This window comes from Lepidochelys kempii, chromosome 1, assembly GCF_965140265.1.
Source record: "Lepidochelys kempii isolate rLepKem1 chromosome 1, rLepKem1.hap2, whole genome shotgun sequence".
In the NCBI taxonomy this organism is placed as follows: Eukaryota; Metazoa; Chordata; order Testudines; family Cheloniidae; genus Lepidochelys; species Lepidochelys kempii.
Window position 1 is genome coordinate 338379149 of NC_133256.1, and position 12352 is coordinate 338391500.

At 39.5% G+C, this 12352-nt stretch overlaps 1 protein-coding gene across 24 annotated transcripts in view; it reads right to left on the reverse strand.

Moving 5' to 3' along the window:
* CELF2 (CUGBP Elav-like family member 2) overlaps nucleotides 1-12352 on the reverse strand; it is a 713224-nt gene that overhangs the window by 237365 nt on the left and 463507 nt on the right. The window lies entirely within an intron of this gene.

Here is a 12352-nt window from a genome sequence, read left to right on the forward strand (position 1 = left end):
ATTGGATCTTGTCATTAACCTGGGTTTTAAGCTCTTTATGCAGGGACTGTCTCTACTGCTTTTTCCTTACAGTTTTCCCATAGACAAAATGGAGACTTGATCAGCCCTCATAGGGCTACTGTGATATAGACGGTAAAAGCAGTTTTAATCTGCTATATCTAGCCCTAACAAATGAAGCTTTTGAAAGTAATTTTTGCCTGCACTGCCACTGGATACTTCACAAAGTGAAATAGAATCTCTACTTCCTTCAGGGCACCCGCTTTCAATTACTAGCAACATACGGCACCTTTGGATTTTGAGTCTTTTCAACATCTGTAGTTTGGAGGTATGTATCTGTTGCATTCAGATTACTGCTAAACTTGCAGAATGCTATCTAGCTTTCAATGGCATGCTTGAGAAACACTAGAGGTAGACAGTAAGTAATGGTATTCACAATCACTTTTTAAAGACTGATAAACCAGTCTGAATGAAACCCTTTAACTTGTTCAGAAACCTTACCCCGCTCCTGTTAGAAGGTTCATTCAGCAGCAGCTTGATTAGAAATTCAGCCTTTACTCTGAAGGGAATGAATGAACTGTGGTGTTGCTATGCAGCCAAATGCACCAATCCCTTCCTCATCGTCTTGCAGGAACTCTCTGAGTAATATATTTCAAAGCACTTCTAACTGATCAGCAGAACTGGCCAATCACAGCTGGTCTCTTTGCCCTGGTTGCACAGTGGGCCAGAGCTTCATGGCTGGCCAGTTTGGAGAATGACTATAGGTGCAAAGTTAATTCCCTTTTTTTCCGCATCTGTGGATTAATATGATTCAGTGTATTACATTGTATAATAACCTGCTTTTCCTTCCACGTATTATGCAGCTATCACAACTTTCTGCTCTGTATGCTCCAAAATACGACTGGGTGACTGGCCCACACAAACTGTACAAACACTTGAATAAACCCAAATCAATTTTCATCAAATAGCGAAGAACATCTACTAGTGCATGGCTGGCAGAAGACTGTGGGCAATATTTAAACCAAGAACTCTGTGCTGCCTGCCACCTACAATCTATCCTGGGACAGGCATTACTTCAGCATCACCACATCGAGTTTGGAGTTTACAAACTTTATAAGCTAAAAGGTAGCTTATATCTGGATTTGTTTCACTGCTAATCCATGGGTAGCTCTTGTTGAGCTTAGCAGTGGCACTTGGGAGCTACTGAAACCCAAACACAGGGTTAGAAGTCGGAGAGAAAAGGCAACAGCAGCAGAGTTAAAAATAAATGCTACCATTAAGTACAGAATGGAGATCCATGAATAGAACAATCTATTTTCTAGTTGCAAGAATGGGTGTACATGGATGCATCTGCTAGGGCCTCTTGAGAAATGGTGTGGAAGTTTTATTTGAATTTTGGAGAATATTCTTTAATCCAGAGGACCTGATAACATTCTGCTGATCAGAATGATCTGCAAATGTATTGCTTATTTCTGTAGAAATTATATTGAGTAAAACTGCATCTTATTCTTTCTACTTAAGATAAAGAACTGAATTAGTCCCCAATGGAATTTCACTAAACTCTTTTGAAGTCACTGGAGTTGTACCTTGCAGGAAATCTGGTCCTCAGTGGTTCTCTCCTTCTTGGTGTGTCCCTAGTACCACCATACAATGTATGACACCTTTTTGTAGTAAAAATCAAGAATATAGAATTATGCCTAATTCTTCCAAATTACTGCCTATATTTGAAAAAAATGCCCTACAAGAGGAGGAGGGGCTTTTAGATTGGAACATACTTGGAAGAGAAGACTAAGAGAAGACCCACCATTTTTTGTATTCTCTTTATATTAATTTATATACAGCAAAACCCATGTCAGCCTTCCCCAGGCCTAATGGTCAGCAATATGGAAGAACTCTCAGCAAGGCCATAATTTTAATCACACTGTGTTATGAAACCACCTCATATAAGTAACAGTCAGAAAATTAGCATGGTGGCCACTATTAGAAGATTTCATTTAGGGACTGGTGCAAGCAATAAAACTCCAATCTGGACTCCAATTAGCATGACCAGATGTCCCGATTTTATAGGAACAGTCCTGATATTTAGGGCTTTTTCTTATATAGGCGCATATTACTCCCCACCCTCTGTCCCGATTTTTCATACTTGCTGTCTGGTCAGCCTAACTCCGATGGCGCAGGATGTTAACACTTCAGTTTGGCATGTTGCAGAGACATGGAATAATTGTAAATCTGCATCCATCCTCATGTTTACATTCCAAAACCTTCATAGCTCATGGGTTTTGGTTCAGGACTGTCTCTAATTTAATTGTATTCATACCTGGCTGTAAGATTAGTCAAAGCCTAGCTACTAACTCCCTCTTCTCTGTCCTGATGTGAAGCCCTAATCCCTGTATTTCATAGCATCATTGAAATATAGGGCTAGAAGGGACCTTGAGAGGTCATCTAGTCCTGCCCCATGCACTGAGACAGGATCAAGTAAACCTACAAACCTACAAAATCCCTCACAGGTCTTGTTCTTAAAAACCTCCAACAATGGGGATTCCACAACTTCCCTTGGAAGCCTATTCCAGTACTTAACTGTCCTTACAGTTAGAAAGTTTTCCTAAATCTAACCTACATCTCCTTTGCTGCAAATTAAGTCATAACTTCTTCAATGGACATGGAGAACAATTGACCCCTATGTGCTTTATAAGAGCCCTTCACATATCTGAAGACTTCTCAGGTCCCCCCCACTTTCCCCCGGTCTTCTTTTCTCAAGACTAAAACGTGCCCAGTTTTAAAAACCTTTCCTCATAGGTCAGATTTTCTAAACTTTATATAATTTTTGTTGCTCTCCCCTGGACACTCTCCAATATGTTCACATTTTTCTTAAAGTGTGGCACCCAAAACTGGAGATTGTAATTCTGCTAAAAGAAAAGGAGGACTTGTGGCACCTTAGAGACTAACAAATTTATTTGAGCATAAGCTTTTGTGAGCTACAGCTCACTTCATCGGATGCATTCAGAGACTTCCCCAGCGCCAAGTACATTCATACTAACTGCATAGAATTTTGTAGTGCATTTTTGATAAGTATGTGTTAATATATTTTCATGACAGATTAGTGACTCCAAAGGCAACTCCGGGAATGATGGATATAAATATTGTGTGTATATTTTCACAACAGATTCTCCTTACACACTCCCTCAGAGCCACTGTGGTCTTACCTATAAGAGGTTTGCATTTCATTTGCACTAACCATGACGGTCTATTAAATAAACAGTATTTGATTGAAATATTATGCAGGACAGATTTCAGGACACAAAGAGCTCTGAAAATAAATCAGTTTGTAAAAAATTGTTCAAACATGTATTAACTTCCATTTCAGCCTTGCAGAATTCTACTTGCCAACTTGACTGGTTTGAGTGATTTTTTTTTCCAAAGGGGAACAAGATACCATTAGAGATGTTGCTTCATTCTGCTCAACATGTTCCCTAATTTTAAACCGATATGAGGCCACTCTCAGCGGATGATGTCACTTCCCTGACATGCTTTCATTTTCAATGCTTTAAGCTGTTAATAGCTAAGATAAGGAAGTTTGTTTGCAACTAGCCTTGGCAGACTCAGATTTCTATTTTTTTTTAAATAATTTCAATGGATAATATTGATGTTCATTTTAAAGCTTTTTTTTTCAATTGTTATCAATTTAAATTTTCACAGTGGTGGAAAATTAAAATTAAAAAGCATTTTTAAATTTTTATTTATTTAAATGTTCTCAGTTGTGGGAAATGTGTGTGAGGCTGTCAGACAATTATTTAATGACAACAGACACTGAGATTCAAAAAGTTTAAGCTTCGTAATCACCAAAACACGAATGAATCATCATGTCAAAATTTTAGTATTAAAATCAAACTCCAATTTCTCAAGCAGCATTATTCTTAGATTGGCGACCTGTAAATTTCAGTTATCACCAATGGAAATATTGTTTGCCTGTTTGTGTGTGGGTATGATGAAGTTAACATTTATCAATATTTACTGATACAAATCAAATCCTTCCAAGCTTATTTACAGTAAGTGAGTCTTTGCTTGATCTTGTCATATATTGCTTGAAATCTTATCAATTTAAAAATTGAATCTTTCTGCCAATTGTTGTAGCCTGACAACCTCTTTTTACAGTTAGCACAAGGAGAGGAGAAGAGAGAAAAACTTGCCTGAAGGCCCCACCTAAAATAACACCAGAAACTGACCATACAAAGTGTGCAAAGTAAACCAAGTGAAAAAAATTGGAACCATTATTTCCCCCCGCCCCCCAATCTCTTTCAGTTTTAGTCATTTTAGGTGTCATTTGTAACAATGGATTAAAAAAAAAAAAAGACAGATGTGCAATTTTTTTTTAAACTGACAGTGTTTAATTTGCCCAATGTACCAAAGCATGGCAGCTTCCCTAAACAAAAAATGATCTTACAAATGCTATACACTGTACAAAACAATCATAATGAGGTGGATTAGTTGCTGAACCACAGACTTAACTCTAAATTCCCTTGCTTTTTGATTAATCTCCCCCCCGCAACAGTAGATTTGTCACTGTGGTAACGTGCAATTAAAAACAAGACAAGCAAATCACCACCGAATCAGAGGGGGGGAAATAGAAAAAGAAAGATCATATGAATATGCATGTGTGTCTTTTAAATGCACTTTCATCTGGTAACAGAAAAGACCTTATAAACCACAGTCCTTCTCTTTGAGGATGTAAAAACCTCATGGCACTTTTTGGAAAAGTAGGCATTCACCCAGAATCTCTGTACAAAATGTCCCTTTCCCTCTTCCAATTATGTGTGTTACTCAGGGTGGCTGAATTTCAGAGGAACTGTACCTATGGCTTCATCTGGCATGGCACAGCGATTCCTAACTGCCTTTGAAAGGGCCCTTAGCTCCCCAAAGGATCAGACCCACAGATCATTTCCATTAAAATATCTTTCAAGACAATGTGACATAAGAAAATTGTTAAAATACCTCACAATCCCATAGATCAAGCGATCGCTGCTTCTCTGCACCTTTTCTCTTTATGAGCTTCCTGGTGTAGGTTTATATCAGACCTACAACCTTTCTCTGAGCTTCCTTTGTGGCTTGGTAATATAAAAAGTGTCATTTGATCATTATGCTAAACCACCCGTTCATTGGTAAAGTTTTCCCCCCAGTGAGCAAAATGCTTTGACTTTATTGTTTTGAAATTGAGGAAGAGTGGGACAACTATCCTGTAGTTCACTAAACAAATGCAATAACCTGAAATAAAAATATTAATTTGCTGCAGAGTAGTAGGCAATTGGGATTGATATGCACAACTAGATTCAGCTACAAAAAGCACCATTTTGTAGCTGTCGGAAGGAAGTGGTAAATACTGTGCAAGGTCTGTCTCCTCTGCATGGGAGGTTAGGTAGCTAAGCCCTAAACTGAGTGTAAACCTTAAATATAAATCACTTAATTGCTCGTTTCATTTGATATCTAAGTACTTTAAGATAATAAAAAAAGCATTAAAGGATTACAAGGATAGTCTATGGGACAAATTATATACCCATCTCATAAAAGAAATATTAGAAATAGAGACTGGATCTCAAAGCTCTCTCCAGAATGTGCAGTGTCATCTAATTTTAGATGATTCCACAATCCCTGGAGAGTTTACAGCCAACCCAACTCAATCAACTGACTTATCGCTATGACTGCAGGTCACATGATCTCATGAATGAACTATCATATAGGTCGGTTACGTGTTGTCTTTTAATTGAATGCACGTTTTAGCCTTGGCATTCATGCTCTAGATATCAAGATTTTAGATAATTGGTGGAGAAAAACAAAATATAGTGGGACCTGCAATAATTCGGCTTTGCTTCGGACAAACAGTGCCAAAATAGATGTTAGTAGAAGCTCATATCTATACATTTTAATTTCTAACTGTATTTAATGCAGGTGTAAAACGTGCGAGTGACAACTCTGTAGAGGGATGCTCTGTTTAGTCACAGCTCAAATGCCACTGGCAGTTGTACAATGTGAACTTGCCCCACATTGCCCCACCAACGTAACAACTTGACCGGGAGGGGTGAAAGGATAGATTAGTTCCACAGTCCATCCAATTCCTGGCCTGTCTGCTGAGATGTGTGCAGGATGTGGTTGCGGTTGCCTTGTCCACTTGGAGCAGGACTGAGACCACCAACTTGTTTCACACACGCCACTGGACAGCCTGCAACACTGCAACACTTTCAATCACTACCAACTCAGGCTATATTAGAAATGGCAGCAGAGCTCACTGAAAGCCCCTTTCGTTCTTAATCTCCTGAGTCACACTTTTTACTGATATGTTTTAAAGAGTCATGCCTTCAGGGAGACTTCCACATATGGTTCATGAACCTTTTATCTATCCATTTGCTTATTTAACTTTATAATCACAAAACTGATGTAAAATATGTGTAAGCAGTGTCAGGATGAGCTTCACCCTGACATCTGGTCGTGAGGTGTGGCAAGTTGTGGAAAAGAACTTCAGGGGCTGATATCATTTGCATAGGCACACCCACCCTGCCTAGAATGAGGCCATAGCTGCCCAAATGGTCACTTTGGCTGCTGTGGGATCCCCAGTGTCTCTGTTATTGGGGCAGGAAGAATAAATTGTTATTACCCTGATTACGGGAACTGTGCTTGGAACTGTACTTGGCCCTTTGTTATGATGGAGGGACTCACCATCAACTAAGTAGCACTCGCTAGGCAAGGGTCATGGGTTCCAAAACTCTGAATTGAGAGAGGCTGGGGACAAGTATTAATACTTGGTGGCATGGGCCCCTTGGTGAGGGCCTTACCTGCTAATTGCACTTCCTCCTCTCTCCACTGTGGAATATCAGAGCTACTTTTGATTCCATTAGGAGTCTAGTTACAGGCTGCTGAGCTCACTTTGGGCTAATGGTGCACCAGCACGGAGGCTCCCCTACTACAAGCTGAATTCACCCAAGAGCTGAACTGACTAAGAGCTGAAATCACTGAGCGTTGTGTTAAGTAGTGGGGGAGCCTGAAGATAGATTGTGGAGCAGTTTGTGGGATGGCGGGAGCTGCTTGTGGGCTGCAGAGCGGAGCTGAGCGAAGCAGTTTGTGGGGCGGCTGGTGGAGCGGAACGAAGGCCTATGAAGCTGTGGGGCGGTCAGCTTCAGATCATGTAAGGTGCCCCTTACCTCTCTCTCTCCCCCGCCCCCCATCTCCACCCAGGTTGGGAGGTAAAGCTCTGAAGATAAACTTTCGAACTCTGGGGCTGCCCTGACCAGGGACAGAGACTTTTGGGTCATTGGACTTTTGGGACTTTGGGTGATTTGGGGTTGCTGGACTCAAGAACCAAAGGGAAAGGACACGCCCCAATTTGCTTGGGGTGGGTTTTTGCTCATGGGTTGTATTATGAATCCTGTTGGTGGTGTTTCCCCAGCATAATGCCACATTGTTTCTCTCTGTTATTAAAAGGCTTTTTGCTACACTCAGACTCTGTGCTTGCGAGAGGGGAAGTATTGCCTCTTGGAGGCGTGCAGCGGGGGTGGTATATATTTGTCCCAGGTCACTGGGTGGGGGCTCGAGCCGGTTTGCATTGTGTTATTGGAATGGATCCCCTAGATATTGAACCCGGCCCTTGTTGCTGCCAACTCTGACGGGCAGAAGGGTTACATATGCTACAACAGTAATACCAGTAATGTTTGGGTTTCAATATATGAACCAAAGTAATGCTGCTAAAGCTTTATTTAAACATGCTGTTGGTCAAAATCTACCCTTAACTTACAACCTGTGCAATCCTACTGAATTCCACAGGGCACAATCTGACCCATGAAAGTCAATCATTTTTTAATGCTATGTATCTTAGGGTTTTCTATAGTATCTATTCACCACAGTATCTAATGCTGCCTAGAGGAATGTTCTGAACAGCTGAGTAGTTAAAATCTGCTCAATTGTTGCCATTCAAGAGACAACTAACAATTGCAAGCTATATAGTTTAACTTGAAATAAATAAAAACAAAATAACCAAGCAAGACAAATATTTTTCTTACCATAAAGTTTATTACAAATACAGCTGGTCAAATTACTCATTGTGAATAGTATGCTTTGTGAATATAGCTTATTTTTTCTTTTTTTGTGAACCATTTTTTTTTAAACTTTAAGGGACCAGATCCTTAACTGAAGTTACACTGATCAGCATCAGCTGAGAAACCAGCCTTAACAAATTAAGGAGTACAGCTGGAGTAATAAGAGTTGACTGTAAACAAATAAAATGAATTTGTTACTATATTGGAAGGATAAAGAATATTCTCTCTTTATCCTTGGATTAAATAGGGAAAAAAATCACAAAAATAAAAAAAAAAAGGGTATCATTTCTCTTTAACTTGGTTTAAACAAGTTTCTTAGACATATTATGATTAGTTATGGACAAACTTGAGCAGTCTGGATACTTCAGGCTTTTCTGAACTATCCATGCCTCTTAACACTGTAAATCATGAATTTCCACAACCCAGAAATGGATAAAAGAAAGCCAAATTGTGTGTGGGGGGGGGTGGGCAGGAAACAAAATTCACTGAAGACTTTCAAACTTTTTTAACCCTGGTTGGTTATTTATTTTAAAGAGAATTGTCTATCAATTGGATTACTTCCAGGAAAGTCTTAAAATACAGTGAAATCCTGGCACCACTGAAGGCAATGGTAAAACTCCCTTTGACTTCAGTGGCCCTAGGTTCTCTCATAACATTTGAAATAATTCAAAATAATAAATCAGATAAAAAGTGAACTAATTAAAATTTCAAACAGTATACGGAACCCATGAGAAGTATGTGAAATAATCAATGCAAATGATCTGCTCTCTTGAGTACCTTCTTCTAAGTCAAAGGTTCTCAAACTTCATTGCACCACGACCCCCTTCTGACAACAAAAATTACTACAGGACCCCAGGATGGGGGAACGAATCCTGAGCCCGCCCAAGCCCTGCTGCCCCGACTGGAGGGGCCAAAGCTAAAGCCCAAGGGCCACAGCCCCAGGCGGGGGGGTCTGTAACCCGAGCCCCGCCACCCAGGGCTGAAGCCCTCAAGCTTTGGCATTGGCCCCAGGTGGCGGGGCTTGGGCTTCGGCCCCGGGTACCAACAAGTCTAACACCAGCCCTCGCGACCCCATTATAATGGGGTCACCCACTTTGGGATCCTGACCCACAGTTTGAGAACTGCTGTCCTAAAGGCTGTTCATTGACAGATATTTCCGCTGTCACACCGCTATCCCTGATGATCTGTTATTTTTCTTTTGTTCTTGAAATAATCTCAGGTCTGATCCTATGAATGCTTACTAGTTATCATTTTGCTTTCCTACCGTTAGTATTAATGGGACTATTTGTGGTATAAAGCTCTACATAAATGGGTATTAATGTGTTTGCAGGATAGGGTCCGGTGATTTCAAACTTGAGACTACGGTTGAGACTCCTACTGAACGTAATGTAGCTAATCCTTCTGGATGCCTTTGAAAACATAAACCTTGCCTTTTTTGTCTGCTTTGGAAGCACCACATACACCCATACCACTATATTCACACACAACTGCAGTTGTTGCCAACCCTTGTGATTTGCCCCGAGAGTTTTGTGATAGATGGTGTGTTTTACAAAGCTTCAGCTCCTGGAAGGCATGTGACTCTCACCATTTAAAAAAAAAAAAAAAAAGTTACTTTCTAGCCCTGGCCCACATTGCTGCAGAGAAAAGCTTAGAAGTATGACTCTGCTGCACCCTAAAAGTTCAGAAACCAGCAGGCAAATATGAGAGATGACAAATGTATTTCTTTCTTTTTTTCTTTCAAGATCATGTGATGTTAAGCCATATCACATGATTGTCAGAGGCCTGACTCATTATTTTTGAGCTCGTGGGATTGGCAGTACCATAACTATTGTAATTTATTACCATTTTATAGGCCATATGAGGGATTTGCTCCACTGAAGTAGAGGGAATTACTCAAGATTTACTTTGGCAAAATTGGAATCAGAATCTGGCCCTTTGGTCTGATTTTTGTGTTCATACAGTTGCCACCGAGAGAGACACTTGTGTGAAGACACAGTGTACAGTGAATTAGATAAACTGCAATCCACGAAGAGGAAGAACTTCAAGAACTCTTTGGCTTAGAGCCTACTACTTCGAAGATTTTCAATTTCTTGAGGCAATTATATATACCTCCAGCTCAGGGACTTTCATCCCTGAGCCATTTTGCCCAAACCCATTTCTATCAGTTGGCAGAGAGCATATGAAGTTGTAGCCTGAGATTAAATATTCCAATTTACATTTAAAGGGGAAATTGCAACTGACTAAAGTGTCTGTGGTCGTTCCCATCGGAGGAAACACACATGGTTCTTAATCATATAAAAGCAGATCTATCTAAATGCAACATCTGTACTTTGGAGCCCCGATCCACAATAATATTCGCTGGATGAAAAACAGCATATTTTTAGATTTTTAATATTCAAAAACAAGCTACAAAGAAATTTCTTAAAGTGCCTTGTAGTATTTTAAGAGTTAAAACTACCGAAATGAAAGCACACTGCCTGAGGCCAAGTTTTCCTATAGCCTATATACTTCATTGCATTTTCATCTCCTGTGTCCTGAAAGCTGTTATTGTGAAGTGTGCTGCTACATGCCTACTGCTGTTCCAGAAAGCTTTCTACTCAGCTCTGAGCTTGCTTTTCAAGGCTTTAAAACCCTGCTGCATGGGGGGAAAAAGGCAGCAGTCACGTGGGAGATGTTTTTGTCATCGTATGCGCCACCTACTTCAAACACACACAGTTTTAAACACTGCACTATCTAAATAATGCACTTAAACCCTTCCCCCTCCCCGAAGCAGACAGATTAATTTCTTTCTCCCATACATTGGTAGCTCTTATTTGTAACAACAAATACTTTGCACTTATATAGTGTGATTCCTATGAGGATCTGAAAATAGTTACTAACATCTGTGAAATAAGTCTCAAACTCAACATGAAGTAAGTAAATCTACTGATTTTATAGATGGGTATATTATGCCACATAGAGGAAGAAGAACTTGCCCAAGTGAATAGCAGAGCCAGGACAGAACCCAGAAGTCTTAGTTTCCTTGTTCTGGCCATTAAACTGCATTGTTCTTAAAAATAACAAAGGCTATATCAGTGTGTCATATTTTGCATTTTTAAACTAAAAGCTTTCAAAGGCAGAATATTAACTTTCCAGGGAAATACAGATACACACACACACACAAATAGATACTGCTGAATAAATTACATATAAGGGCCAATTTGCAAGAAGAACATTAATGTATTTTTAATGGCTGAGCTAAGGATAAGTCTGTATACAGTATTTTAATTCTAGTACATTAGCATTGCATTTATACATTAGCAGCTAATGTGATAATGTCAAACTCTCCAGTGGTTGTGGAATCATAATAAGGTTGTATTAGCATTAAAGACAAATGATTTAACCCCCTGAAACTACTCAGAGAATTTTTACGCTGTCCCATTTTTTGCATGCAAGATCAAAGCTGCAATAGGAAACCAACCAACAGATATGAAAAAAAAAAATCTTGTTGGTAACGTACAGAGTCAGTCTTAAAAGCAAAAACCTGTCTTCTCCCCCCCCCCTTTTTTTTCAAATTAAATTTTTCCATGCTCCCCAACCTATAAATGTCAGATTTTTATGGAATGCAATAAATAACTTAATAATTGTAGCCAAAGTAAAATAAATCAATACCTCTGAAGATAACCAGCCTCTTAAGCAGAAATGTTATATTTTGATTGCTGAAAAACCACAACTAATGGTCTGACAATCAGCATCATTATATTAGGCCTGTGCAATTCAAAGGCAATTTCTAGTCATTCAGAAATAGTATTTCAAGGCGTTCAGTCTCAAATGCAGGCATTGTGTATACCCACTAAAGGTGAAGCTTTCTCTTTGGATTAACACTTATTCCAATGAAATATTTCCCACAAGACCACACCTAGGGTTTCCTTTATAAGGGCTCCATGGTAACTAGATTGTTTATCATGCTATTTAACTTGTTTTCCTCTCTCTAGATTAACACATAGTGAAATGAACATTTCCTGCAGGTAATTACCTGGCTGCATTTCAAGGCAGTCATAAAAATTACAGTTCCCTTTGGCAAGAGATTATGCTTGGGGGTAACATAATAAGGTGGTAGATTTGGGATTCACTTCACTCCAATTACGAATGCAATTTGGAGCTCTCTGGAATTGACTTTCTTCTGACCAACATTCTTATCTTGATTTTACTAGCACATTTTCATTTGACCCACATAGTTTGTACTCTGGTGGGCCACAGTGTTCTGGTCTAGATCCTACATTCTTCAGTAGTTACAT